Source organism: Opisthocomus hoazin, chromosome 2 (genome assembly GCF_030867145.1).
Source record: "Opisthocomus hoazin isolate bOpiHoa1 chromosome 2, bOpiHoa1.hap1, whole genome shotgun sequence".
NCBI lineage: Eukaryota > Metazoa > Chordata > Aves > Opisthocomiformes > Opisthocomidae > Opisthocomus > Opisthocomus hoazin.
The window spans coordinates 74,182,527-74,208,901 of NC_134415.1; positions in this window are offsets into that span (position 1 = coordinate 74,182,527).

The window sequence follows — 26,375 nt, forward strand, 5'->3', positions numbered from 1 at the left end:
AAAATGAATGCAGAGTCTGTCAATGTCAGTGTATCATTGGGCAGATAAAGGCACGTTGAGGAGGTTGATGGGCAGTCATCTGTTAAAGAGCGCTTTAAGAGAAAAACTTTTAACAACAGATAACAGCTAAAGGATGCAAAAGAGTGAAGAAACCTAGACAACGCAGGTGGAGCTCTACCTGTGCTTAAAGCAATGTTTGGCCATGCAGGAAAGATTCAGAGCTGCCTATCGGCATTTAGGATAAATGAAGATTTAATTCAACACACTGCAGTAACTGATGCAATACACTGACTTGTAGTCAATTCTAGGAAGCTTCTGGGTGTAGTTTGTAATGAAATCACTGAAAAATGGAATTCAGGAGTAGTCAAAGGGAGAATACTTGAGCAGACAATCTACTTATCCGTCTGCCGAGATAGGAGCAAACAGATTCCAGCCTCATGAGATGTAACAGAAATTCCATTAATTTTGAAAGCATGCAATTGTCTTACAGTTGCAAAGCAGTCTCTTAGGGACAGAAACAGAAATAAGACTCTGAACAAACAACTCAAGATCATTTTTCCTTTTTTTTTTTTAAATTTTAATCACCAGCTACTTTAGTCATGCAAAAATACCACTTGCAACTTAGTACAATTCCTTACCAAGGAAAGCAGTCCTCCCTTTTCAAATATTTATAAAACACACCTTTCTAAAATACTCAAGATTCACTTTGTATGCAAATCTCTGCATATTATTTGATATGCGCTAACACAAAGTTAATCATATTGTGGTTCTTAATTATTTCGAATAATTTTAGAAAATAATATTTTCTGTGTGCTGCTGTACTTCCTACTTTGTTGTGGTTTTTTCTATAGGTCTGAATAAACAAGAACTGCAAATACAACATTGGACTGACACCTTTACTGAACCATTCTTTTCATGTGTTTTTGTAAAGGTTGCAGATGTACATTTTTCTGATGGATTTCAGTAGGTTTTGATCTCTTTTTATTAGCAACTTATCTCAATGACACATTCATAAAAAAGCATTTTTTCTGGTTTTGCAGATTGTGTAAATTTAAAGATAATGTATTCTGTACCAGCTCCCCAATAAGATAAAACATATAATGACATTATACAGTAATTTGGGTATTTTACTGACTTGATATTCTGGCAGTATGTTTCATGCCTCATTTGGTGGAAAACTCGTTAGACTAGTGCAAACCATGTTTTAATGAAATAGGTTGAGATATCTTTCCCAACTAACTTGAGTCTCTGCCTGTTTTCTGTACTTTCATGCTCGAGTTAATAAATTGCAAACTTTTAACTCTTCAGTTTGCTCTGGTCTCCTTTACATATCATTTATTGGTATCTCTATATTTTGAGAGAGAAGGAAGAGATGAAAAGCGAATTATCCCCTTGGGTGCATGGAATAAATTTTGCCTTCATATAATCTGTATTCTTATGGGGCATTATATTTTATTGAGCTCTCAATTTGTGACAAGAGCATTCACTGAAACACAGAAATATCAATAGGGAAGAACACCGAAGAGCAAACAGCTGAGAAGTTTCAAACCCAAACCGAGTTTTAGCCATGATTTTGGAATTGATAGCTGAAAACAATTGGAAGTTCTGCTGCTAGGATCCAGTGTATTCTAACCTCAGACTTAAGTAGATTGCTAAAGTGCTTATAAAGACAACTGATTAATTATAAGTGGTGCATATGCATGCATATAGGTACGCATGTGCAGTGTTATTTGTCCTACACTACGTTTCCTGGTTAATCGAGTGACTATCCAACTAGTGGGAATGCAGGAGTGGGCCCTTCAGCAACACCATGTTGCAAGCTCCAAGATAACCAAGATAGGAGTGTGCCACAGCCCTGGCTCCAGTGTTCAGAGAACTTACCGAGTCTAGACCTGAAAGTACATACTGTAACTGGCAGAACAATCCTGAAATCTTATTCAGGTTATCAATCATGAGTCCCCAGTCAGCAACATATTATTTGTGATTACAAAGCAAGAGCTGACAGGACTGTGGTGGTTGCATCATGCAAATAGTAAGAGGTGGAAAACACCAGTTCTAGTCTTGCAATGTAATTACTTGTGAACAATTCTTGAAATTTTTGGAAGAGGATAAAACTAGTCTCAAGGACCTGACTAGGTTAAAGGATCTAGAACACACAGAATAAAAGCCTCTCTAATATTATATTTTTTCCAAAATTACATCCTTATATAGGATCATAGAATCAGAGAATCACAGAATAGTTGAGATTGGAAGGGACTTCTGGAGGTCATCTTCTCCAGCCTGCTAAAGCAGCGTTACCTAAAGCAGGCTGCCAGATCCGTGTCCAGATGGCTTTTGAATATCTCCAAGGATGGAGGCTCCACAACCTCTCTGGGCAACCTATGCCTGTGCTCAGTCAATTATCACGGGATAATTCTGGCTAGACGGAGGGGTTGCCCTGCCAGCCTAATGGTGAAAAGCCTTTTCCTCACATCCCATCTGAACCTCTCTTGCTTGTTTCAGCCAATGCCTCTTATCTGTCCAGCTCCTTCTCAATCACCTCCTGGTCCCTCAGCCTCTCCTTGCATGGCAATCCTTTTCCAGGGGTTATTGACTATGCAGTTGTCCCCACTGAATTTCATAAAGTTACTGTTGGCCTGTTCTTACAGCCTGTCTTGGTCCCTGTGAATAGCAGCCCTGCCCTCGAGCTCATTAACTGATTGTCCTATTTGCTGTCACTTTCAGACTTGATGAGAGTGCAGTCCATCATCTCCAGATCATTGATAAAGATATTACATCAGACAGGTCCCAGGACAGACCCCTGCAGTACCCCACTTGTTATCAGCCTTCAGGCAGAGCACAGTCCATTAACCACAGCGGCCAATTGTGCAAAATGTCCCATCACATCTCAGCAACTCCCACAACATTGTAGGTTTGAGATGGTTTGAGTTTGAACATGGTGCTTGAGATCCTCCTACTTGTTTCCCTGGCTATGTGCATTTGCATGCATACAGTTAAGGGGGTGTCTCCCTACCTAAATTCTGGAGCAGCCACTGGACCTCCACAGCCATTGGAATCTCTTACTGGAACTCTTTGGCAAGGGTGGAGTAAGTTAGCCACATTTCAATCCATCCCTGAGAAGTACTGAGAAAGCTTTATGAGGAAAAGTATATGTAACTATCTTTGCCGACTTTACCAGGATTTGATACATCATCACTTCTCACGCAAGTCATACTTTTGCCTTGGGTTCACATGTACACAGGACAAATTACTGTCAGTTATTAGGGAGATTATTGTCACCAAAAGGTGCTGTCACATCAGCACAAGTAGAGAAACAAAATTATAGGAGTAATTTATAGGCCAATAAATATCACAGTTGAAGGAAAAGGAAAATGAGCTTGTAGTTACTCAGCATTGTCTATAAAAATTAGAGTTCAAACAATAATGTAAGCATGCATAGAGGTGATAGCCAGGAGGTAATTTCACTCTGTGCCTGTGATACCACCCACATTCTTTTTGTTAATCATTTCAGAACAAAACAACAGAGCTACATTAAAAAAAACAAAAACAAAACCAAAACAAAAAAAACAAAATAAACAAAAAAAAAAAAAAAAACACAAAATGATCTGACAATTAAACACTTCCTTCTTCTTCCCTCAAAGAATACGTATCTCCCAGGACAGAATCATTCAGTTCTGGATCAGCTGCAAACTTCGGAGATATACAGATATCCAATGATTCAAAAACCAAGTGGTTCTGCTAGGCATTGTCTTTTCACTTCACTCACAATGAATTATTCTGGCTCCTTTGGCTTTGAATTCCAAAATTTTGGTTCTCCCACATCATGGCATATGGTTTGTTTGGGTCTACATCATTGCTTATGTTGATCTAAAAATAATATCATGTTGCATCTAGACATAAACCTTATTGTAAATAAAATATCAACTTCTATGTACAAGTAGAAACAAAAAGTCTCAGTAATGAATGCAGAAAATTTTTGTGTATCACATAACAAAGCACTGTCTGCATAAGGTTTGTTTGGTATTTGTTGGGATAACCTACATAATTCAGGTTTGGCTTTTGCTTCTCTTGAGTAATGCAAGCATCTCATACATATGCTGATAAATTCTTTATATTACACCACCATGTCTTCCCTTTATGCAATGCATCACGTGTGGTTTGGATTTTTTTGTTGTGTGTTTTACACACAGGTCCATGCACTTCTGCTTTCCTGAGGGAGATGGACTGAAGAAAATACGTGCACAGAAAAGAGAAAGTGTTGGCACAGAATAGCACGCACTTATGCAGGCACACACAGCACATGTTCTTTTTAACTTAAGTTGTGCAACAGTTGAATAATTCTGGCCCAGCACATCTGGTTTAAAACACTGGAACCACTTAAAAAGTTGTACATTCAGCAGGAGAGGAAGAAATTAAAACAATACTTACTCCAGGGTCTTCAAACACTGCACATATCTTTTTGAGAAATACGTATTCTACCAACTTGATTCTCCTTAACTTACTTCTTCAAACTCAAAAATTACAGGTGAAGGTCACATCTGTAAAATTCTATCAGGATTTTTGAGTGAAAAGTCGTTAAAGAGAAATTGTGCCCCCAGAATATGACAATATGAAAAGCCAAGTTTATGTGCTTTTCTCAGTGTCCCTCTTGTATAATCATTTTACTTCCCTATCATGGACAATGTTTTTCAAGAGCCTTTAAGGTACTGTGACCAAGCTGCAGTAATCTGAAACTAATTAATCTGTGGCGCATTTGTAAGAAGCAACTGCATCTCATTATAGATATATATTGCTGTAGTGAAAGCGCAGCTTAATCTTTCTAATATCTAGTCTTACAGGGTTTATTACACAGCCTCTGGCATGCTAATTTTTCACTTTTTTGACAATTTATCTAATGATTGATAAACATTCTTACAAAGGTACTCAGGTGAGCCCATTACTCTGTTCCAAGCTATTTAAATTGTGATTATTCATGCCTGCGAAGGGTAACGGAGACTAATGTGCAGGTGTGAGGCCCGGATTGGAATCAGAGGACGTGGCACTACCTGGTGTACGTGTCACTACCACGGTGCCCCACAGCTTACTGGGCGCTTGTCAGCTTCACTGAAACATTGCAGGTAAGGGTTCCAAAAATAGTAAGAAAGGGAGAAATAGGACTGTGGTAACAAACATTACGTGGCTGAGACAAATATTAAAACAGTATCACAAATTACTCTGATTTAAGGTACGACAACCAGCCATTTGTGACTGTTGTGCAGATCAGGTGTTAAAATCTCGTATTAAAGAACAATAAAGCAGTACTGAGTTGCACTCCATTAATCTCACTGAAGATAAATGCTTCTCCTTCCTATATCCTCTCTTCCATGCACTAGTATTTTTCCAGTGGTACACGTTAGTACCTAAAGAACAGAGTTCTTCGCAGATGAAGTGGAAATCTTAATTTAAAAAAATGGGACTCTACGGTTAGGTTCTGAAATCTTTTTTTTTTAAATGTTGACCTTTTGGTATTGCTGTGAAAACCCAAAGCTCTGATTCTTCAATGCAGGCAGTGCCTGGATAATTTATATCCTATATTTATGTTCATCTCTTCATAATTTAAACAGATTTTGTAAGTGACTCATGTTACCTATGGCACCTGTTTCACAAAAATATCCTGAAAATCCTGAAAATAATTCTCAGTAGACTTAAATGTTTGGAAGGTAGCTACTTACACAGAAATACCTACAACTATCTGCACACATGATTATCAGTGTGTGAACAATATTTGTTTTGCACTGCTTATAATTTTGTGGTTTGATTTTTGTTGGGTTTTTTTTCCTCTACTTGTTTTGTTTCAGTTACTCTATTAAAGGCTGGATCCAACACCACATGATATTTTGAACAATGTAAATATTCATCGCAAGAAATTGCAGACAACCTTTGTACCTAACAACTACTCAATGAATTTGGCAACTAATTATTGCTAATAAATACTTGCACAGAAACTAATATACAAATCATACACAGAGAAGAAGACCAGTTATAGCCATAACATATTTGCAAGCAGTAAAATACCCAGGTCTGATCCCTACACAAATATCTGCCCCAAATAGAGTTCCCCCACGACACTTATTATTTCTTAAGTTATTTTTGTTTTGCTATCAGCAATAGCAGTATTCATAGTGCATAGCAGAAAATAGCTAATTTAGGAGAACGAATCACCAAACCGTTTCACAGCCTCTCAATATGATTTCAATAATTATAATTGCTATTGTTTATGTCATTAACAACCCATTCAGATAAAGTTGTGTAACCAAGATACATTCTCAGCTGTGATAGGTTGCCGTGACACATTCATTCTGGATTCCAGGAGAGAATTCTGAGGGAAATCTCTCCTTACTCACTTATCAAGCAGAGCTGTTGAAACCTTGACATTTCCAATTTGCAGAGATCTATGCAAACCTCTCCCTTGGCACAGATTCAAGCCTCCTGAATTTCACTGTGAGCTTTAGGTTTGAATTAGTCCAAACCCCACAGTAACACTCAGCCAAAATTGTTAATTTCTGCCAAATTCACAGAGCTTTGAATGGTTTCCATTGCCTGTTAAATCACTGCTACACAGCTGGCTTAAAAATTGGTTCAGGTTTGGCAGTAAACTCGGAAATTAAATCTGACTCAGTTCTGTACCCACACTAAATCATGCCTAGCAAGGGCAAACCTGCACGGGGAGGGGAGAGCAGAGCTTCCACCGTGGGGAAGCTCTCAGAGGAGCAGCCCAAGGGCAGGTAGGAAGAGCACACAGCCCCTTCAGCTGCAGCAAGTGTCCCCTTCCAGCCTGTTTTGTACTGAAATAACTTACTGGGTGCTACTAAGAGGCACTCATCAGGGCAAACATACCCTGCTTTCTGCACATAGATTGCTCCTCCCCAAGCAGTGTCATGTTTTCATTTCTTACATTTCACATAGCTGTTCTGTCCTCATTATGACAGCAATCAATATACCCCTGTCATCTAATGCTGAGTAAATTTCAAGGACAAAAACCTCCAGATACCACTTTTCATCTGGATTAGAGCTGCCTGAGGCAGATTCATAGCTGTGCAAACTACCTGGGATTCAGGGCTCTGACTGACAAATGAGGGCTGTTTACCTTAGGACGCTGGTCATGGTTCCCACATCCAGCTCTCCATTGCCCCTCTCTTCCCCCACAGTACGGGTGACAAAGATGTTCAGGTTGAGGTTACGTGCCAAGGTGAGCTGGTACTCACCCCACATTGCCTCAGTACAACAGGCTATAAGCTATGGGAGCCAAGCAAACAGCGGAGCCATACAACAGGAGGGGTGAGAAGCTCTAAAAAAGAGTGGGCTGAGCAGAGAGAGCCAGGAGCAACTGTGGCTTTCCTCCTGTTGTAAATCTGCATAATTTCTGAAGGGAGCAAGTCAAGGGTCAGGAACATTAAATCACTTCTGCTGGATCTGGGCTTTTTTCCACAGACTGTAAGGTGGGACTTGCTAAAAATCAGACACAATTTCAAAAAATGAAGATTTTCCAATTTTCCAGTAATAGATTTCCCAGTAATATTCTCCAATATAAAACAAAGTACAGTCAACTAATAAATTTAGTTTTCTGACCCCAAATGAAGCCGTTTTTCTTGCTCTCAAAAGGCTGTGATCTATGTATGTAAGTTTCAACACCATGAAAAAAAACTTATTAAAATGTTTGCTTGTCAAAATAAAAGTGGACTCCTAAAACCGTTTCAAAAACACTCTAGCTGTAATTTCTATTAACATTTTATTTCAAAAAGAACATTGCAATAAATATCTCCTATTCTACACAAACTCATTTGAAATATATTCCCTTATTTGACAACATTCACAACTCCTCAAAAAAAGCATATTTAGCTGTATCATAAGGGTAGATGGTTTAGAAAACTCCAGCTGATGCTTAGATTATATCTACTGTCAGTGGCAACCAACTTGAAGACAGTGTGCACTAAAATCTAAGCTGTAAAATCATTTGACGTAAAACAGCAACAAAGTAATACAAAAGGAAAACAGACATTGAAAAACTGTTTAATCTTTCAGCTTCCTTTACAGGATTACCTGGGCAAAGCACACAGCCTCTGTTTCCAGATGCGCTTACCACAAGCCGTGCACCTGCTCTTTGTGTCAGAGCAGTGCAATGCAGATGAACATCAGCAAGTGGTCTGAAATTCTTATAATTTTTAATAAAAAGAAAACCCAAATCTTTTCCTCACAACGGATGTCTTTGCTAACAAGCTCAGCAGGCAAATCAGTGAGGAAAGAGCCTTGGAAGGACACCTGCCCCCCACCTCAGCAGGGTTGTGCTTTGCCTCGCTGGGTAAGTGGGGCTGGTAGGGGCACCTGCAGGACCAGCCTCATGTGGCCTCCACATGGCAAGAGTTTCTCAGCAGGAAGATGTCAGAGGACGATGTTTAACACAGGAGATCTCAGCCTGTGTATGGCTGCTAAGTGCTGCCTTAGTCAAAAGAGCTATTGCTGATAATGTTGGTAGTGATGAGCAGAATGATCAATTTTATTAGCGAAAAAGCAGCCTACGTCTAGGAATAGGGTGAGGAGGGAAGAAAAGCCAGGTGGCAGAGAGCTGACGGAAGATGAGAGATCCCTTCACAGGAGGAGCCATCCCTATCTCTGCGGCAGCAGAACGGGGACCAGTGAAGACTTTCTATTCCCGTGCTCCTTTGCCTTACTCTTATCCTCCTCCCTTTCCCTTTTCTGTCAGTACTCTCCCCTTCCTTTCTCTCACGCTCTGCCCCGTTACTTCGCGCTTCATCCTCACTCTCCTATCTTCTTGGTTCTTTTTTTCCTTCCCACTTTCCGTGTCTTGGATATCTAATGTTCCTCACAGTCGAAACGCCTATCATCCCCTTCAAGATAAGTATGGATGAAATTTCCCTACCTGAGCTGCCCTGTTGTTCCCCCAGACCTGCCTCAACAGCTCTGGAGGGATCTCTCGGCACAGGAGTGTCCTGCTCCAGCAGATGGGCTCCCCGAGAGGCTCCCCCGCAGGCAGTGGCAGCAGATGCTTGTCTTGTTGGGGCGCAATGGGCTGCCCAGGGGCTGTGCTTGCAGCCAGCCACCACACAGGCAATTTCACTGCAATGGTGGGCAGCAGCCTCCAAGGAGCCTCAGCTTCCGAGATCTGCAGATGTTAGAGCGAATCTCCAGTTTGTGTTGCTGGGATGAAAACTGGTGGAGATGGAGTGTTGGGCCCTGAAACTGGCACACATTCCCAGGTACTAGAGATACATCTTTTCCTTTGCGGTGCCTCCACGCACATCCCCTCATGGACAGTACCAAAGGAACTTCACAGAAAGAGCCCAGCAGGGCAGCACGGATCACACAAGAGTGAGCATCAAGGAGCAAATATGTGATGATTTCTAAAGGGACACTGTGTTCCTCCGCCTGCCTGCCTTTTGCTGCTTACAAGAAAGTATTCCGTAATCAAATGCTTGCATTGAACAGATCCAAATCATCCTAATGGAGAAGTAGTGCATTTACTATGTTCTTGGTATGCTAGGATGGTTTCCATTAATCCTTCACATAGTATTACGATTTCAGCCAACCGTCATTCATTGTATTAACACATCCTGGATTTTCTAGTCTTTATCTGCTACTGTTTAACATGCCACCAAGCATTTTCCAGTTCTGCCCTAGGATCTTTTTCCTGCTTTATGCTAAACTTAAATCTTTGTCACACTTATTTTATAAATTCTTATTCTTTTCATAGAATTATTATGCTAATTCCAAGTCAATTTATTTAAGCATGCGGTTGTAATAATATAACAAAATGTTATTGTTTTCACTGAGTTGTAGCATTTATAATACTTTATGAGAGATTAAACACCTCCAAATTTATGAAAGCTACTACATTTTTAACGACAAAATTAAATGATAGTGAGAAGAGATAGAAATCAATATATTCAGAGAAAGAGTAGACAAAATTTTTGATAGAGAGAAACAGAAAACTGATTTTCTACAGTGCTGCACAAGCTTTACATCAGGATAAGCAATGCATGTCATCCAACAGAGACATTTCTGGATTTTCCTGTCGTTACATTTGAGACAAATCAGTGAGAAACCAGCCCAAGAATTTTCTTCAAGATTTGAGGACATAGTGCATAGCTTTGGAAAAAGGACAATTACTCTGTAATAGTCTGGAAAGCTGTTTGTGCAGCAAATTATTCCAGAATAGCTTGGTTTACCATACCCTCATGTTGGTCAGTTAGTACATGTTGACTGTCCCTTACGAACAAGACAAAAATAATAAATGGGTGGAGAGAAACAGGAAAAGAGCACAAGGGGAAGAGAGGCACAGATCTGTGAAACTGAGAGGTTTTGAAGCAAGAAGAGTAAATTTTACATTAAAATGGTGAGCAAAATCATCTGATCATGCAGGAGAGATTATGACCATCTGTGCAGCTGTGCAAAGGGATGTACGTTCCACGTATGCTGCAGTAGGGAAAATTGTGGAAAAGGGGAAACTGTGCTGTCCTCTAGCAACCTGTAGAAGAAATGAACTAGTGTGTTGCTCTTTGCACAGTCACTGATACCAGTACTCTCCCAGCAGAAAAGAGGAAAGGGACCAGTTGAGCCAGAGCTGGGTTACAAGCGAAAATGAAAAACCCTGACTCGAAAACTCAACAGGAGCAGCAAGACCCTGCCACTCACACAGGTCATGCCTTGCTTCAAGCAGGGGCAAAGGGGCAGCCCCTGAGCACTGAGCATAGCCGAGGCTGGGGACCCTGCGCAGACAGAGGCCAGGCCAAGCAGCAGGATTCTCCAGGGCTTTCTGCCACAAGCCCCGAGGCTTTGATTCTCAAAGAGAGAAGAGCATGGAAGATATACTACCCCCAGAGAGCTCTCGGAGGTAGTGAAGAGGGAGTTTCCTTCCTTCCTTCCTGCAAAAACCAAAGGATTTGTTGATTTTTCATACTTCAGCAAGAGATAGTATGTTTTGCTTTCCCTCCAGCATTGGGTGTATGAGCTATCCCAAGAGAAATGCCCTTGCATCGTTTCCCTTTTTTTTTCTGCTGTTTTTCTTACTCTGGTCACACAAAGGTAAATTAGTATGCAAGGTGGAAGGCAGAGGGGAATGAGGCAGGCATAGCAGATTTATAAGAGGAGACTTTGGCATCAGGGATAATGTGATGCAAACAAGAATTCTGAAGTGCAGAAAGAAACTAGAGAGGTACCCTGCCCAAGAAGAGCACAAAGGTAACAAGTCAAAGGCGAAATGAGTTTCCTCAACACCAACCAAAGGCAGGGATATGGATAAAAGACCTTTACATCTTCTTACGGGTGGTACTATGAGTGTACAGTTGAGAACCACCAGCATTAAAGAATGAGATATGAAGGTCACTTATCTAAACTTCCATCCAGCCCTAAGCAATGTAGATTTTAATGTACACTCATTACTTTGAAAGCTCAGATGACTCATAAAATAGGAGCTAAAATCTTCATTTCCCGGCATTATTGTAACATTTTATTAGTTAAGGCTATAATACAGAGCAAATTCTCCCCATCATCAACGTAACTTTTTTTTTTTCCACTTTATTTAAGAAACAAGGAGTTAGCAACAAAAGGTCCATTTCATTATTGTTAATTTTTTTAATTAGCTGCCATGGTTTTAGGCTGCCCCATCATCCAATTTCCATCAGTTTATTAGCAAAGAGCCATGCAACAACAACTGCTTTCTAAAATTCCACAACTGTTACTTGGACCTTCTTAGCAACACTGAGGATCAAGCTTTGGTTGCTTTGTCTCAGAGCTGAAGGAGCAGGACTTGTCTCCAGGTTAAGACACCTAAAGGCAGATACTTTACCTACCAAGTTCACATGCTGAAATCTTCAGTTAGATATCTCACTCTGGAGCTGAATCCCACTCTAAACCTTCACCAGGGGGATTACATGGGATTTTGTTAATATTTCAACAGTATGTATGGCAAATTCCAGCAAGTCTTCTGTTTTCTAGGGGAAGGCAATTGTACACAAGCGCATATGAGGGTCCACATGTTGACTGTGCACAAGTACATATACACACTATAGGGTAACAGTTCTCTCTGTAATGATAAAATTAATTGAGTTTGTACGAGTGCTTTTCTTATTTTCACCCATGAGAGCAAAACCATAGTAGTAGATACCTTCTGTATGGCAACAGAGCTTTTTCTCTTCAGTTGCCACTTTTTGTCTGTGCTGTTTTATCCTTATCGCTGATGTCTGTAGCCACCTCTCTTGCAAAAACCCACTGGCACCACTAGAAGCAAGGTTGTAACAGGTTGATTTATCACTGTCAGAGGTATTTTATTTCATTCTGCCTGAAATGGCTGTTATTATTTAAGTACTTTTCTGATTACAAACTATTTACATGTTCACTATTTGATACTAAGGAAATCATTTGTGTTTTTGCAAGAGAAAATTACAAGGGTCATGTAACTTTTTCACATCTTATTTTGTGTTGTTAGGTAGAAACACAGCACTCCCTTTCTCCATACAGAATAACTGCTGCCTGTAAACGGGAACATTTGCTGCTCCCACTGAAAAGGCCATGTTTTCCATATTGATTTATCATTTTCTGTGGGCCAGTTACCTCAGTGACTTGTAGCTCCTGTGATTCTCTTAATGTGACCCAACAAAGCAGGTAACCTTCCCTCGCAAGGTGCCCCTTGACTGAAAATCCACAAATCCAGCTCCATTTCCCGACACTGAACACTCAGACCTCCCACAGATGCCTGTCAAATCACTCTGGATTGCACTGACAGCTTGCTTTCAAGTTTTCATATCTTCAGGAGATACTTGTAGCCCCACTTCTCCATATACAAAAAAAACATTACCTACACAGAGATCTTCATGGAGCTCCCTTAATACCTTACTTCACCATCAAACACACAAACTAGAGATATATGAAGCATATATGAGTTCTCCACGGAGACTGATTTAAACACAAACAAAACCAAAGAACATTCAGCAACACTGTGAGACCTCAGCTTACCTGATCAACCAATGCAATTAATATCCAGTTGATATTTGTCAGACTTTGAATACCAAGTCCTTTGAATGGAGGGTCTTTGTGAATAAGTTAGGCTATGTCCTGGCAACAAATGGAGAAAGTAATTTCTTCTGTACTACCATGATTATAACTGCATAAACCAAATGCCCAGCCCTTTTGGAGAGCAAACTAACACACTTTATCGCTCAGGGCTTTCCACCAAACTGACTTCCTCTTGATGTGCTAGGGGAAAGGTTCCCTCTGTCCTCTCCTTTCCCAGACCCCCTGTGCAAGGTGAAAGTGATGGGAGCACCAACACAACCACAGCAAACATTGATATTGCCAAAGCTCACAGCCCCCTCCTACCCCCCTCCAGGCCCAGGCAGAGGACTATCAAGGTCCACAAATTTAAGTCTGGTCCTTACAGTTTTACCAGGTCAGGACCACTGTGCTTAGTACTGCGCTGGATTCAGCTGCAAGCCTGGCTGATCTCTCTGGGTCGGCTCTCACCTTGAGCAAGGATGCCTCCGGGAAGTTTCAGCTCCAGTTCACACTCACACCAAGAAAACATGCTGAAGATCCAAACTGAATTATTTTGCCTCTAACAATCACCTTCTGACTACAAAGCTGCTTTGATGTTGTTCTGCTTTTTTCTGATTTGACCCTCCTGCTCAAAAGTAGTCTTCTACCAGCATATAACCTTGTGCCTGCTGACAACACAACAACAGTTAAAGCTGGCTCAGTACTGTCATTAAACTGTCATCTAGTACAGCCGAATTTGAGGACACACTCTTTGCATCTATAATACATTGGCTTATCTGTACCACCCAGAGGGTCCTCGTAACACTTTCTTCTTCATTCCTCAGATGGCAATCCCTCTGCCCCCACCTTCCCACCTGGGCATGCACTGCAAACACAGTGAGTATCTGTAACAACTTGTATCATAATGGGGGTTCTGAATTTCTGGGTAATATTTTTTTTTTTTTTGTCAAACAGAGCCAACACAGGCATATAATAATGTAATTTTCGGTCGAATAAAGCATAAGTGATGTAAGAACTCTGACAGAGTTCACCTGTAAGTCAAAGTATTTCTTTGAGCCACATCTGCCTACATTGGCAGGTGATGGGAAAATTGCACTTACTTGGCACACGTAAGAACAGCGACTGAATCGGTCTCTCTGCGCAGAGGTCGTCTCTCAAGTCCAGAAACTGTGGAGCCATATTTACAGCAGGAAAAATAAATAGCATTGAGGTGATGAGTAATGGCAAAAAAATAAAAGGAAAGCATTGTGCTCTCCGTTCCTTGATGTCTTCTAGAAGTTATTCATTAATCAAAGTTATGAACCTGGCTAAAGAACTGTAAGAAACTCACAACTTGACTTTCATATGAGGTGAAACTAAATGACCTACTGGTTTACTTTTGGCCTTAAAATCTAAGGCTACTTGTCCATCTAAAGCTTTGTGCAAGATCAAATTCATATTGAGGGCTTTTTATATGTGAAGATGCAAAAAAATAAGCAAACTCCTTAACCTGCCCTTGTGCTCTGAAAGAGCAGCAGAGTCCAGCTTGATGCCTTCAGTAACTCGTTGGTTCAATCTGCAAGTAAAAGCGAAAGCACAGAGCAGACAGCTTTCCTGCCTGCCAGCCCAGCACAGTTTTGTCCTTTCCATCACACACAGCGGTAACAATGCAAAGGTTACCAGGCCAAAGTATGCACATGCAGGAAAAAACAGGATCTGGTCCTTTTGCCAGGTGTCCTGTCACAGCAGGGGGAACAGATGGGAAAATCAGCAAAATCTGGATGCACAAAAAAGCTGCACAATCAGGCAGCATGCTACCTATTTGAAAATATGACCTTCCAGAAGAGAGCTTCCCACTAAAACCAGTAGCTTAACTTTGCTTTACACCAAAAGCTAACGTCAATAAAAGAATTTGAAGTAAGTAACAAGTCTGATATTTCCAAGTTTGTTCTTGAAAAGGCAAATTTATAACTGAATCAGTCATCAGAAAGTCAATTTGCAGCTGTGACAAACAAGAACCTTCAAGTCATAGTATCGCCGATGGTATTAATGATCTTGGTAATGAAAAGCTGATGACTTTTAACAAGTGTTATCTGACACACAAGATAAATACTATTTAATATGAAAAGTCTCTAATTACACACGGAGTTTAGAGGCTTGTAAAAACTAAGCAAATTGATATGCCGCCATCTCCTTCACCTGTCACTGGGCAGAATAATGCCATCACTCAATTACTGCCAGCGCCACCGAGGCCTGAGCCCTGGCTTCCCGCAATACGTGGAGGCACAGGCTTCTGTTCTGGATCTTTCCATCAGGAAACCGTAGGTTCGAGGCAATTGCAAAACCAGTACTGAGTAGTTCTGTACAATTGGGTAGTAGAGGTGCTGCAGGTTCCCAGCTAACAAAAATGTTATCACATTTAAATGGTTTTACCTGTGTATTTGTTTTTCCTGTGCAAGAACCTTACAGAGCTGCCTGTGTCGTGTTTTCCTCTGAGACACTGATAGTCATGAAGACATGCTGTATCTCTTGAAGAAGAGTTAAAAAGGCACAGTCCGACAGTCAGCTCCTGACCAGGTTTGTCCTTTGGAATTCCACAGGTTTTTATTTCAGTGCCCATGATAAACACTCTGCTTAAATGCTTTTAAATGCCTGTCCTGCTTTTTACTAAGATGGCAAATGTCTCTTTAAGAAAAAACATCTTTCCCAACCTTCACACTTCTTTACACCTGTATTTCCATACCAAAATCTAAAACAGCAAATAAAAGATGAGTCTTTTTCATTTTAGTATGTTATACACTTTCTTAATAATACCAGTGATTCTATTAATTTCTTTTAATGAATGAAGTTTAACCTACCCTTGTGAATAACAGAGCCACTTCCTACTATTTCTACTCTATAGCAGAAGCGCTGGAGAGAAATATAATTCTATAAAATTGCACCTCTGGCTGCATATTGTACTCCATCCCATCAACAGCCCCATGTAAGAAGTTTCATCTCTGACCTAAAAATGCTAAGTCATCTTCACACTACTTTGGAGGCTAGGCCTAGGGTGCAAGGCTTCTCTTGCTGGGAGTCGGAGGAACCCTCCAGCCACAGATGGATTAAAATCTTGGATGAATGATTTTCTGTGCAGTATTTTCTTAAATAAATCAAATTTCAGTTTTGATTAAATTAGACCCTTGGTCCATTTATGTCTGAAAGACATGAATAACAATGTGATTTGTCAAAAATACGACATTTATAAATTAAATTTCAACTGCATATACACAGTTATCATTGACTTATTAAAAACCTCAGTTTCATTTAACAGAGAACTAAAGTAAAAATACTCCCTAAGTGAGGTCCTCTGAACTCCTGCTATCCAACCTCCTTTTTCCGTTTTCTGAGGAAGAAGAAATGAGCTCCTGTCAGGTATGTATATAAGATGCATATAAAAATATATGGGGTGAGTTTGTATGTATGTCCTCCCAGACTTCCTAGATTCACTCAGCTAGAAAATAATATTTCCTATATGATTTTTTTAACTGTGTTTTTTTTAATTAAAAGGTTAATTCATACTTGACTGAAAACAAATTCTAGCCATGGCTAGAAGAAGGAGGAATAGAAGAGAGGGAATAAGGTAGAGAACAAATTCATGAAGTATCTTCATTTCACTTACCGGTTGTTTGAAAACAGAAGTAAAACCCACTTCTCCTTCCTGTCCTGAAAGGCACTTTAGCTGTAATTCCTATCCTGCTCATTTTCAGTTCTCTGCCACCAGCATTGAAATGCTTTTGTGGGGATCATTTAGCGATGCCTTGAGTAGTAATTTGGGTGTCATACTGGTAAGCATCTAAGCTGACAAACACTAACCGTGCAAACTCCAGTAGGAACTGAGACTCTGTCGTACCTCATAGGATTGATGTTTTACCTTTCATGCTGCCACTTGGTGTGGAGTCACATGTGGTTGCTTTTAATAGGATTATGCAGTACTATACAGCAGACTGTACTCCTAATTGGCAAAAGTTGCAAGACATGACCCTGCAAAATGCAGTGGTTTTCCTTTGAGATGTTCCTGTCTGATGTTGCTGGGAGCTGAGGGCCCTCAGTCCTTCCAGGAGCTACTCAGCTCACTGCAAGATCCAGTGTGTTTGAGCCTGTTACCATTCCCTGTGTAATAATTATCATCGCCATAGAAACAGACAAAAAGTGCCTTTGACTTTAGGAGGAAGCAGGATTAATATTTTGTAGTTCCAATTTAAAATGTCATTAACCTTTCATAATCAGAACCAGATACTCTCAAATTTTGAAATGATACAGTATTTTATTAAGTTTTGAAGCTGCCTCCATTAAAGTCACTGGAGGTGTTAAAGACATGTCTTTGACTTTTAATGGGAACAATGTAAACTCCTAAGTACCTGAACTAACCACAGGAATTTTTTATGAATTATGGTGTATGATGCCCCCATGAGAACACAGAAAGAGTTTCACATCTTTACAATACTAAAGAGCTTTGCTGTGTTTATTACTCACTCTCTCCTGGCCTTAGCATTTAAGATGCCAAAAGGGGATGCTGAAAGGAGGTAGGTCAGCAAAACGACACAGTATGAAAAGGGTGTAAGGATTGTCAGACTATCAAAAGGGGACAAAAATTTTAACATATTTAATTACAGAATTTTTATGGAATTTGTAATCCAAACCATTGGCCACCTTTATTTTGCCAAGCAGAACTGAACGCTGTAACTTGTGATGCCTGTGGGACTGACGACACAGCAGCACTTTGTTAAAAACAACACATAACAGTGCGTCCAAACGGGCCAACCATACAGTCAGACCTTTCTGCCGATACCCATCTGGGTCTACCAGAGGAGGCAATTCATTGCATTACCAGAACTGTCTTTGCCCAGTGCTTCTGGGTAGGAAGATAGATTAAACTTTTTTTCCTCAGTGCACAGCTCATGGGCAGCTCAGAAGCACTGTGGGAAGGAAAGGAGACACCAGACTGCACGATGAGTAGCTACAGCTAACGTGGCTTTAGCATCTCATTATGAGCTCACCATCTTCCTTGGGGAAAATCACAGCTTAAAGGCAACATGGTCCGTGGTATGTTACTGTGCACCAGATCTTTGGGTGCCTTCAGCTCCCTGCCAGCTTAAATCACCAGCATGAACACACGTGCACATATGGGATACACGACACGTGAGTTGTCCCGAGACTGCTGCAGCAACTCGGCTGACATCCTCGATGCAGTGAGTAAAGCCAGGGAAAACCTGATAATATCCCGGTATCTCAGTTCCCTTCACCTGTCGTAAAGCTACACCCTATCAGTTTAGGAGGCTTTTGCTCTGCCCAGAAGGCACAGTTGGAGGACCAGCGGAGCAACGTCTGCACTTAATTCCATCTCTATGTCTATGCTTCTTCAAAGGCAAAACTCCTTCTGACTCCAATGGTGCAGTATCAGACAGAAGGCACTTCTCAGTATCCTCTGGGGATCTGGCCATGTTTGTTAGGTATAATACCATAGACTCCTGAAAAAGATTTTCTCTCTCAGGGAATGGAACTGTAAGAACAAAGTATTAATGTTGCATCTGGTAAAAGCTTCACAACATGTTTGATCACATAGCAGTCAGAAACTGCCTTAACTTTCTCTCTTCTTTTAGTGCAAAATAGAACATAATGCCTCCAAATGCAATAAAGCCTCATGAACAGAGACATGCCTCATACATAGTTGCATTGTAATTCACACAGACGTTGTTATGGTTCAGTTTTTGTACAACCCTGCCTTAAAAATCACACCTTAAAGTCATGGGTAGATATGTAACTCTGAGTAAATGAGACAAATATCTGTAAGCTGCATTGCAAACAGTGAGAAAAATCACCCAAAACTTAATACCTCGAATTATACACTGCAGGAATATTAAGATCTTATGTGGTAACAACTTCATAGTATGCCATCTGGGAAATAAACACAAATGATTGTGAGTGTTTATTTTTCCCAGTCTAAAATAACCCATCGCATTTTTCTTTGTGAAAAAGAAAACTACTCAGAAAACCCTGCAAGGAACCATCAAAAGTTTAACATACACACAAACACTTATGTGAATCTCTCTCTCTCTCTCTCTCTCTCTCTCTACCTGTATGATATATGACGTAGTTTCACTATCTTTACTCCACTATAGAAAGCAAAGTCACAAAAAGCAATAAATACATGCTTATGTAAAATGGAATTAAATTCATTCCAGAACCTGTTGGCATACCTATAGCTGTACTCTTCATTTTGAGGGATATTTCGCATTCTTCCATCTATTTATAAGCTTACATCAAAATGCAGCTGCTACAATCATTGTAAAACATCCCGGAGAAACTGAGGGTGTCTTGCTCCTGGCAGACAGCACTGACAGAAATGTATCAAGCAACAGTCCGTAGGCACAGGATGAACCAGTATTAGAGGCAGAAACCAAATTCAGAGACCTGACTGGGGGAAAATAAGGCATAAAATCTTGATTAGTCAAAACTGCATCTGTTATAGAAACACATTGGGAAAGATCTCCCATATCTCTCAGGGAGCAGGGGGAGAAATGAGTTTTTCATTGTCAGACTCAGAGCTAGAAGAGACCTCTGCTCCAGAATGGCCAAGCAGTTCTGTACTCTTATCGGATGCAAGTAGAAAAGGGTTTTTTCCCCGGGCTAAAGCAGATTATTAGGGTTTTCGGTATCCATGGTTAATTCCCCAAACACTCAACTACTACTCACTGCTAGTGCCTTCACTCCAAATAAATAAATAAACAAAATAAACACAAAAAGGTCTCATTTTCCTCTCAGTATAAACCAGGAAAAATGAAAAAAGTCTCAAAAATTTGCATGGGAGTTAAAATATCCAGGGAGCTATGTCTGGGAAGTGTGAACTACCGAAGAGGTATTTCTTTCTCCAAACCATGCTACTTCTGTATGCTATTACTTCTATATCTTCCTATCAGAGAAACATGGAAGCAGTAGGGCTGGGAGATGCAGCCAAGCGCAGCCACCTGCAGATACTATGAGAAATAGAAAATATTTCCTGGAGCAGCAGATGCCAATGTTTATCTTGCTACAGAGACTGAGGAGAAACAGGGAAGGGAGGGCTCAAGCAGGAAAAAACATGAGAAAAGCTTCTGTTCTTAACTTCGTAAAGGATGGAGAGATTAAATTAAAAGATGGCTAAATAAAAATGTAAATCTGGGTTCATATGTCTTTTCTGGGAGGTATAAAATGTGCAGAATAAGCACGAATGTATAAATTGTTGTTTTCCCTTGATTCAGGTCCATATTAATATTTCTGGTCTCAGAAATCTTCTCTCTCATTGAAACTGAGGTGCTCCTGACAGAAGGAGTTTCACATTTAGAAGTGTTTAGCCTAAGGGTCTGAGCTGAAGTGAGTATGAGTCAATAATGCAAAGCGAAACAAAGTAAATAATGAAATCAATGGAAAAACTCCCACGGAGTCTAGCTCCCAGTGGACTACAGATCAGACCATAAGGCAGTAGGAATACATCCTGTGGAACAGAAATCCTGAGAGGAAAATGTATTTAGGAAAAAATGTCTCTACATTTCTTAGTACAATTAAGGTCTATGGAAGAAATTCATCCATTTGGCACTACGATGCTCCTCATGAGGATGCAATGAACTACCTCACCAAGGGCCCAGGCACTGCCAAGGCTAGTAGCGATGTGTGACATTTGTGCAAGAGAGCAAATTGTTACTGGGGAGAGAAGCTATATTCCTTGATTGTTGTGCATATTGTCAATAAACCCATATTTCTGTCAATGAAGACTTTTAAACTTAGTTTTCAAGGTAAAATGAAAAGAAAATGTTCAGCATGAGATATACGCTAGGAGGAATGAACAGACAGTACTGTAAATAGGAAGAGGTCAGACCTTTTCTTCTACTTGCTGATTTCTTCTCAAAGGTTTGTTAGAACAATGCCTGAAAAAGCTGAACAATTTGTAATGGCTGATTAAAGAGCAATACGGAGTCATTTGAGAAAAGTTGGGTTATGTGCGACCACAGAAAAGGAAATGAAATGTGCTAGGACTGTAAAAATATTTCTGCCTGTCATTTAAAAAAATACATCTGATTGATTACCTCCTTTTTCATCATTTGCCTTTTCCTGTTTTCCAGTTTCGTGGAACTAAAGGAGCTTAATGGGTCCCTTCAGCTCCCTTGTTTCCTGGTTGGCCCCAGGTATTTTTCTGGACAAGCACTACAAGCCGGGGGTTGCTTATCTTCCAGGTTTCTTAGACAAAGCAGTAAAGCACAGACTGATTAAATGACTTGAACACAGCAATACGGGAATTGTGAAGCAGAGCTGAATAGGAAACCCATACCTCCCCAGGCAGGATTCAGCACTGTAACACCTAGACCACGCTTTTGTCACTACTTCAGTGCTATCAAAAAAACAAAACAGGAATTAAATTCTCACAAATAATCAATCACGTAAGCAAGGCAATCTGTCCTGGGGAAGGTCTATTTTAATAACCAGTTTCCCTCAGTCTTCAGCCAAAGGCCTGATGGCTATGGTATTGTGAATCAAGATCTCAGATCTGGCAGAATAAAAAAGATACAAGTTCTTCAAAGTTATGACGTACCTGCACTTCACTGAGGGCAAAAAAATAAAATAATTGTCCTCTGCATAACTGAAAGGCTACAAGGCTCATTAGAAATTCAGGGGATGATTTCTGATTTCTGATTTCTAACTGCTTATTGCTTCCCAGTTCCTGGCATCCTGTTAAGGACAGGAGAAACACTGCTAGCTGGTCACTCTGTTGAAATCACAATGAAAAAGTTAATTCTCTTGGAACTAATCAGATGCTACACACCGTTCTACAATTACTCTATTGAACAAAGGTCCGTCTAAAGCAAAATTAGTCTAACACCTCTAAATGATGCAGTCACATGTATTTTCAGTTGTCACAAATAAGAGATGTAGTCACCCTCTTAGCATCAATTTTTGCTGCATGGCTTTGTGGAAATAGTTCTCTTCAAAACTCGTAAGATCTCTGTATTCTTTTAATTGCACCCATTCTGAAGAAAGATATTAATACTTTGGCAAAGATAGAGAACTTATTGTTTGTAATGAGGGCTGCCCAATAGCTGGATGAGTTCAAAGAGTCTCTGCCTTTTTTAATTCAAGACTGAATAGCATTATATCTTCTTTTGAATGCTGGGCTATAAAACCATCTGCCCGTACAGTTGTTCTAGATTTCTCATTATTTTAGACTGCATACTGTGTGTTTGTTATTTTAAATTACAGTGTTGTAATTCATACCCATTAGCATGAGAGATGGAAACTGAAAAATCTTAATGCCTACTAAAGGCTGATGCACTTAAGGGAGAGCAAGAAGCATAAACAAGTTGGCATTAATGCCCTTGACGGTGATTTTTTTACAGCAGGTGGGTTGAAACTTGTTCTGGCTGATGATAAATACATTAAATCATCGTATCTAGAAGCCTTCACTCAACACGTCCTAGTTGTAAGGTTCTGCTAACCCATCTTGTGGCTCTAACACAGTGTGCAGAATACTTACACTGTGCTGCAATGCACCCAAAGATGGAGGACCCGGTATCAGGCACTCTCCTGGTGATGGACACCAGCACAGGCACTTTGTGAATCAAGCCCCCAGAATTTTCCAGGCTTACCAGAATAATGCAACATCTGATAAATATACAAAAAACTGACATTCTGTGATGTTCCTGCTAATATCTCCTTCACACAGTCCCACCACATTCATGAATTAGTATGAAACAGCATAGGAAGGAAAGGAAACACATATTAAAAGACAAACAGACTCCTTGTTGGGAATCCCAGAAGTCCATATCTGGCATAGCAATTTCCTTTGAGATTTCCGACACAGATAAAAGGCCACTACCTTTATCTTTCTCTCCTGCATCCTATCGAGACCCACAAAAGCATCTGCCTACAACCTTGCCACATGCTGCTAAGAATTTTTCATAACTCTAGTGCATTAAGATAACCTGCATCAGAAACCTGATGGCCTGCTGCAACTTTCTGTTACCCCTTCCTACAAATAGTGTTGACTGTCTACACCGGGCATCTAGGTACAATAGCTATCCCATTTGTAAAGTTGCAGCCTAAGCTGTTCTATATGTATTTCCTTGTGTGGTCAAACCTCTAATTCAAGAAAGTTTATACAGCCTCCCTAAATAATTGTCTCCCTAAATAACTTAAACATCATACTTCTGACAAATCGCTAATAAGCCACTAGTGTTAGCATAAACTTTTTCCTAACAAGAATAAACCAAGTGTGAGAGAGACATGGGAACTGGATGAATTAAATCATAGAATACCAGCTTTATTTAAACAAAGTTAATGCTGCCTGTAAAAAGTTTTCAGTGTTTAAAAGCTGGAGAGATTGGTGAGGGGTTCAGTAAACTACTTGTTGCTTCTGTTACTGGACTCTCCAGGGAGAAATCTGGGAAAAAAAAATACATATCTATGCAACACGTCACTACGCTCAATCAATAGTATGCTCTGCTTTAAAAGTGGTATGGAAGAACTCAGCTGGAAATTGACTGTTGGTGTTCTCCTGCATTGACCACAATAACATATTTGTCTCAGTGCTCTGACAGTCGAACAAGCAGGCATGCATGAATGATGCTTAGGGATGGCACTTGTATATGTAATGCTTCCCAAAACCTGTTCAAGGACACGTTATCCTTGGAACAGGCAATTCCTAATTCTGTCAAGTTTGGTGCCTCCACAGGTTATCTGCCAAGTAATTGTCAGTTCTTTAACCTAAAAGTGTCTGGGGACAACTTCAGAGATCAATGGAAATGGAAATATTTTGTCTTTCTCCTGTCTGCACACTCGCCTCCCTTCAGCTGCAGGTTTTCCCCACATCACACCCTGCTTTCATACACCTACGTCCTCCTCAAAGAGTGATGCAGCCGTAACGTGGAGCCGTATAGGGCAGACCTGAGCTACCCTACACTGAGCACTGCATGGCCAAGGTGACCATGGTGCAAGACCTGTTACAACAAGGGAATGCTTGCGAGCACTCTCGGCCCTCACCCTCACTGTCTCCGCACTCCTGCCACCGTGCCATCACACTTCCACTGCTGCTCTCACCTCCGGCTGCAGATGACCTGCCTGCACACACCCCTGCTCAGCCTCCTCCACCCCATCCTGCTTTGCCTGGAGGGTTCCTGTCTTCACCCCAACACCGTGCTCAATGCTGCGCCGCAGCTCCTGGCAGCCCAACCTGTGGGCACCTCGCCCAAGGCTCTGACCCGGTTCTCGCTACAGCTTTGGGGAGAGGTATGCAAAACGTATCTATTACATCCTCACAGTACAGCACCGCACCTCACCAGCTGCTGCCCAGTCACAGGACCAGACAGACCACAAAACACCAAGCATGCACACTGAGGGTGTGGGAGGCCACTGGCAAAATACGGGGACTCAAAGCTGCCCTGACATCCATAAACTGACCCGGCTTATGAGCAGTGCCCCACGCATACATGCATGAACTTGCCAGCAGGAGCACACATGCAGACCCCAGGGGTGAGCAGACCTCCTCCATCCCCTTTTCACTCCAGAAAGGGACGACACTCATCCCAGAAGGATCTGTAGCCCTGAATAACCACCTCTTCTCCTTGGACTGATTCAGCACACAGCAAAGTGAAGATGATCTGCATGAAGGAACGGAGAGAGAGCTAAGCCTGTCAGCAGGGCAAGGTATTATTATGCATGATTTGGGTGAGGATTTACCCTCTAATTTCAGCTATGACTTCATGAGAGCACAAATGGTACTTTGTCAGCTTGCTTCTAGTTGTCTGCTTCACTCACCTCACCCCTACTTTGAGGATGCAGACGAACAAAGGTAAAAATGTTGTGCCACAACTGTAGCCTTATGGTGTTCAAACAGAATGTCATTTTTCTTATGGCAGAGAAGCAAAAATAACAAGCTTTATGCTTGTTGTAAAAAGTAATATACCATAAAATGTTATTAAGTGCACCTCTATCCAAATACCATTTCATCTAAGTCTCTCTCTTCACAAAAAGAAGCTGAGATTAGTTTGATCCACTACTGGAAAGTGAGAAAATAGCATGTGTTTTGCTCAGTAAAAATTATAGGTGATCTCTGAAATTTCTTGTTAAGACTAGTCTCCCCGTACTATCTTTGTAATTTGTCATTTTTACCCTGTCACTAACCCAGCTATCTGCTGAAGATGCAGAAAATTCCCCCTTACACTGAGAGAAAAGTGTTTGTCTGCACAGCCTTGATCCTGCTTCACTGCCGAGGTGAGAGAGCAAGGAGAATGCCGCCCGGGCGGTGGAAATCAGGTGGTCTGTAGCCAGCTTCTGCCCCAGCCTTTCGAGGAGGAGGAGGCTGCAGGAGCAAAAGACAGACCACTTGGCCTGACTCTGGTCACTTGGGCGAAGGGGACCTGCTCCTATGGCACCTTCCCATTCCCTCCCGCTGCCTGCAAGCTCACAGGCTCGCCCACAGCGCTGCCGAAGGCACTGTCTGAAGGCACTGAGGTGCCACAGGGTGAACCACAGGGTTCTCTGTACTGTGTACCCCGCAATCATATGCAGGATAAGGTGATTATATGATGGGGTAGCTATGCCACAGTGCACTGACAAGTGAGTTCACTGGCACGCTGTTGCTGACCTGTGAGCAGACAGTAATAAAGACCTGGCTTTCAGCCTTATTTTCTGACCTGTGGCTGCAAGAAAATAATCATTCTAACTTCATTTAGGAAAGGGGATTCTGTTCTTCCCACAGGTGCTGCCAGAAATAAAGCATTTATTGGAAAAGAGTTATGTCATATAGCTAAAAGCATATGGATTTTTTTTACAGCAAAAAAGACATAGTATCCCTTCAGCCTGCAAAAATAAAACATAATTGATCGATAGTCTCAATTATTAAGACCTTCTTATGTAAAAATCTTGAGACTCGGGAGTAAGGAACATGACTATGCTCTTTATGGAATGTGCCCATACTGGATATAAGCATAGCACCTACAAGGCCCTCCAGATGGTGTCCCTTCATGCACTGGAAACAACCTAACATGAATGAAAATCTCTCTTAAGTTGCTCCAAAGTTTGGGTTAAAATGAAGACTGAATGTCTAGAGGGCATTCTGTAAGCTCATTCAAGTTTGTTAATAAATGGTACATATTCCAATTTCTGTCTCCTTCCAAAAAAGCTGTAGAGTCATTCTGCCATCTCCCACTGTTCTCTAGAATTACCTTTAAATTTATGGCAGATTGGGAAGGTTGAAAAATTAATTTGGCAACAGATTTTACTTGCATTAAAATAAAAAAATGCATTCAAAACAAGTTAGGAAAACAAGGAATGTGGATTTT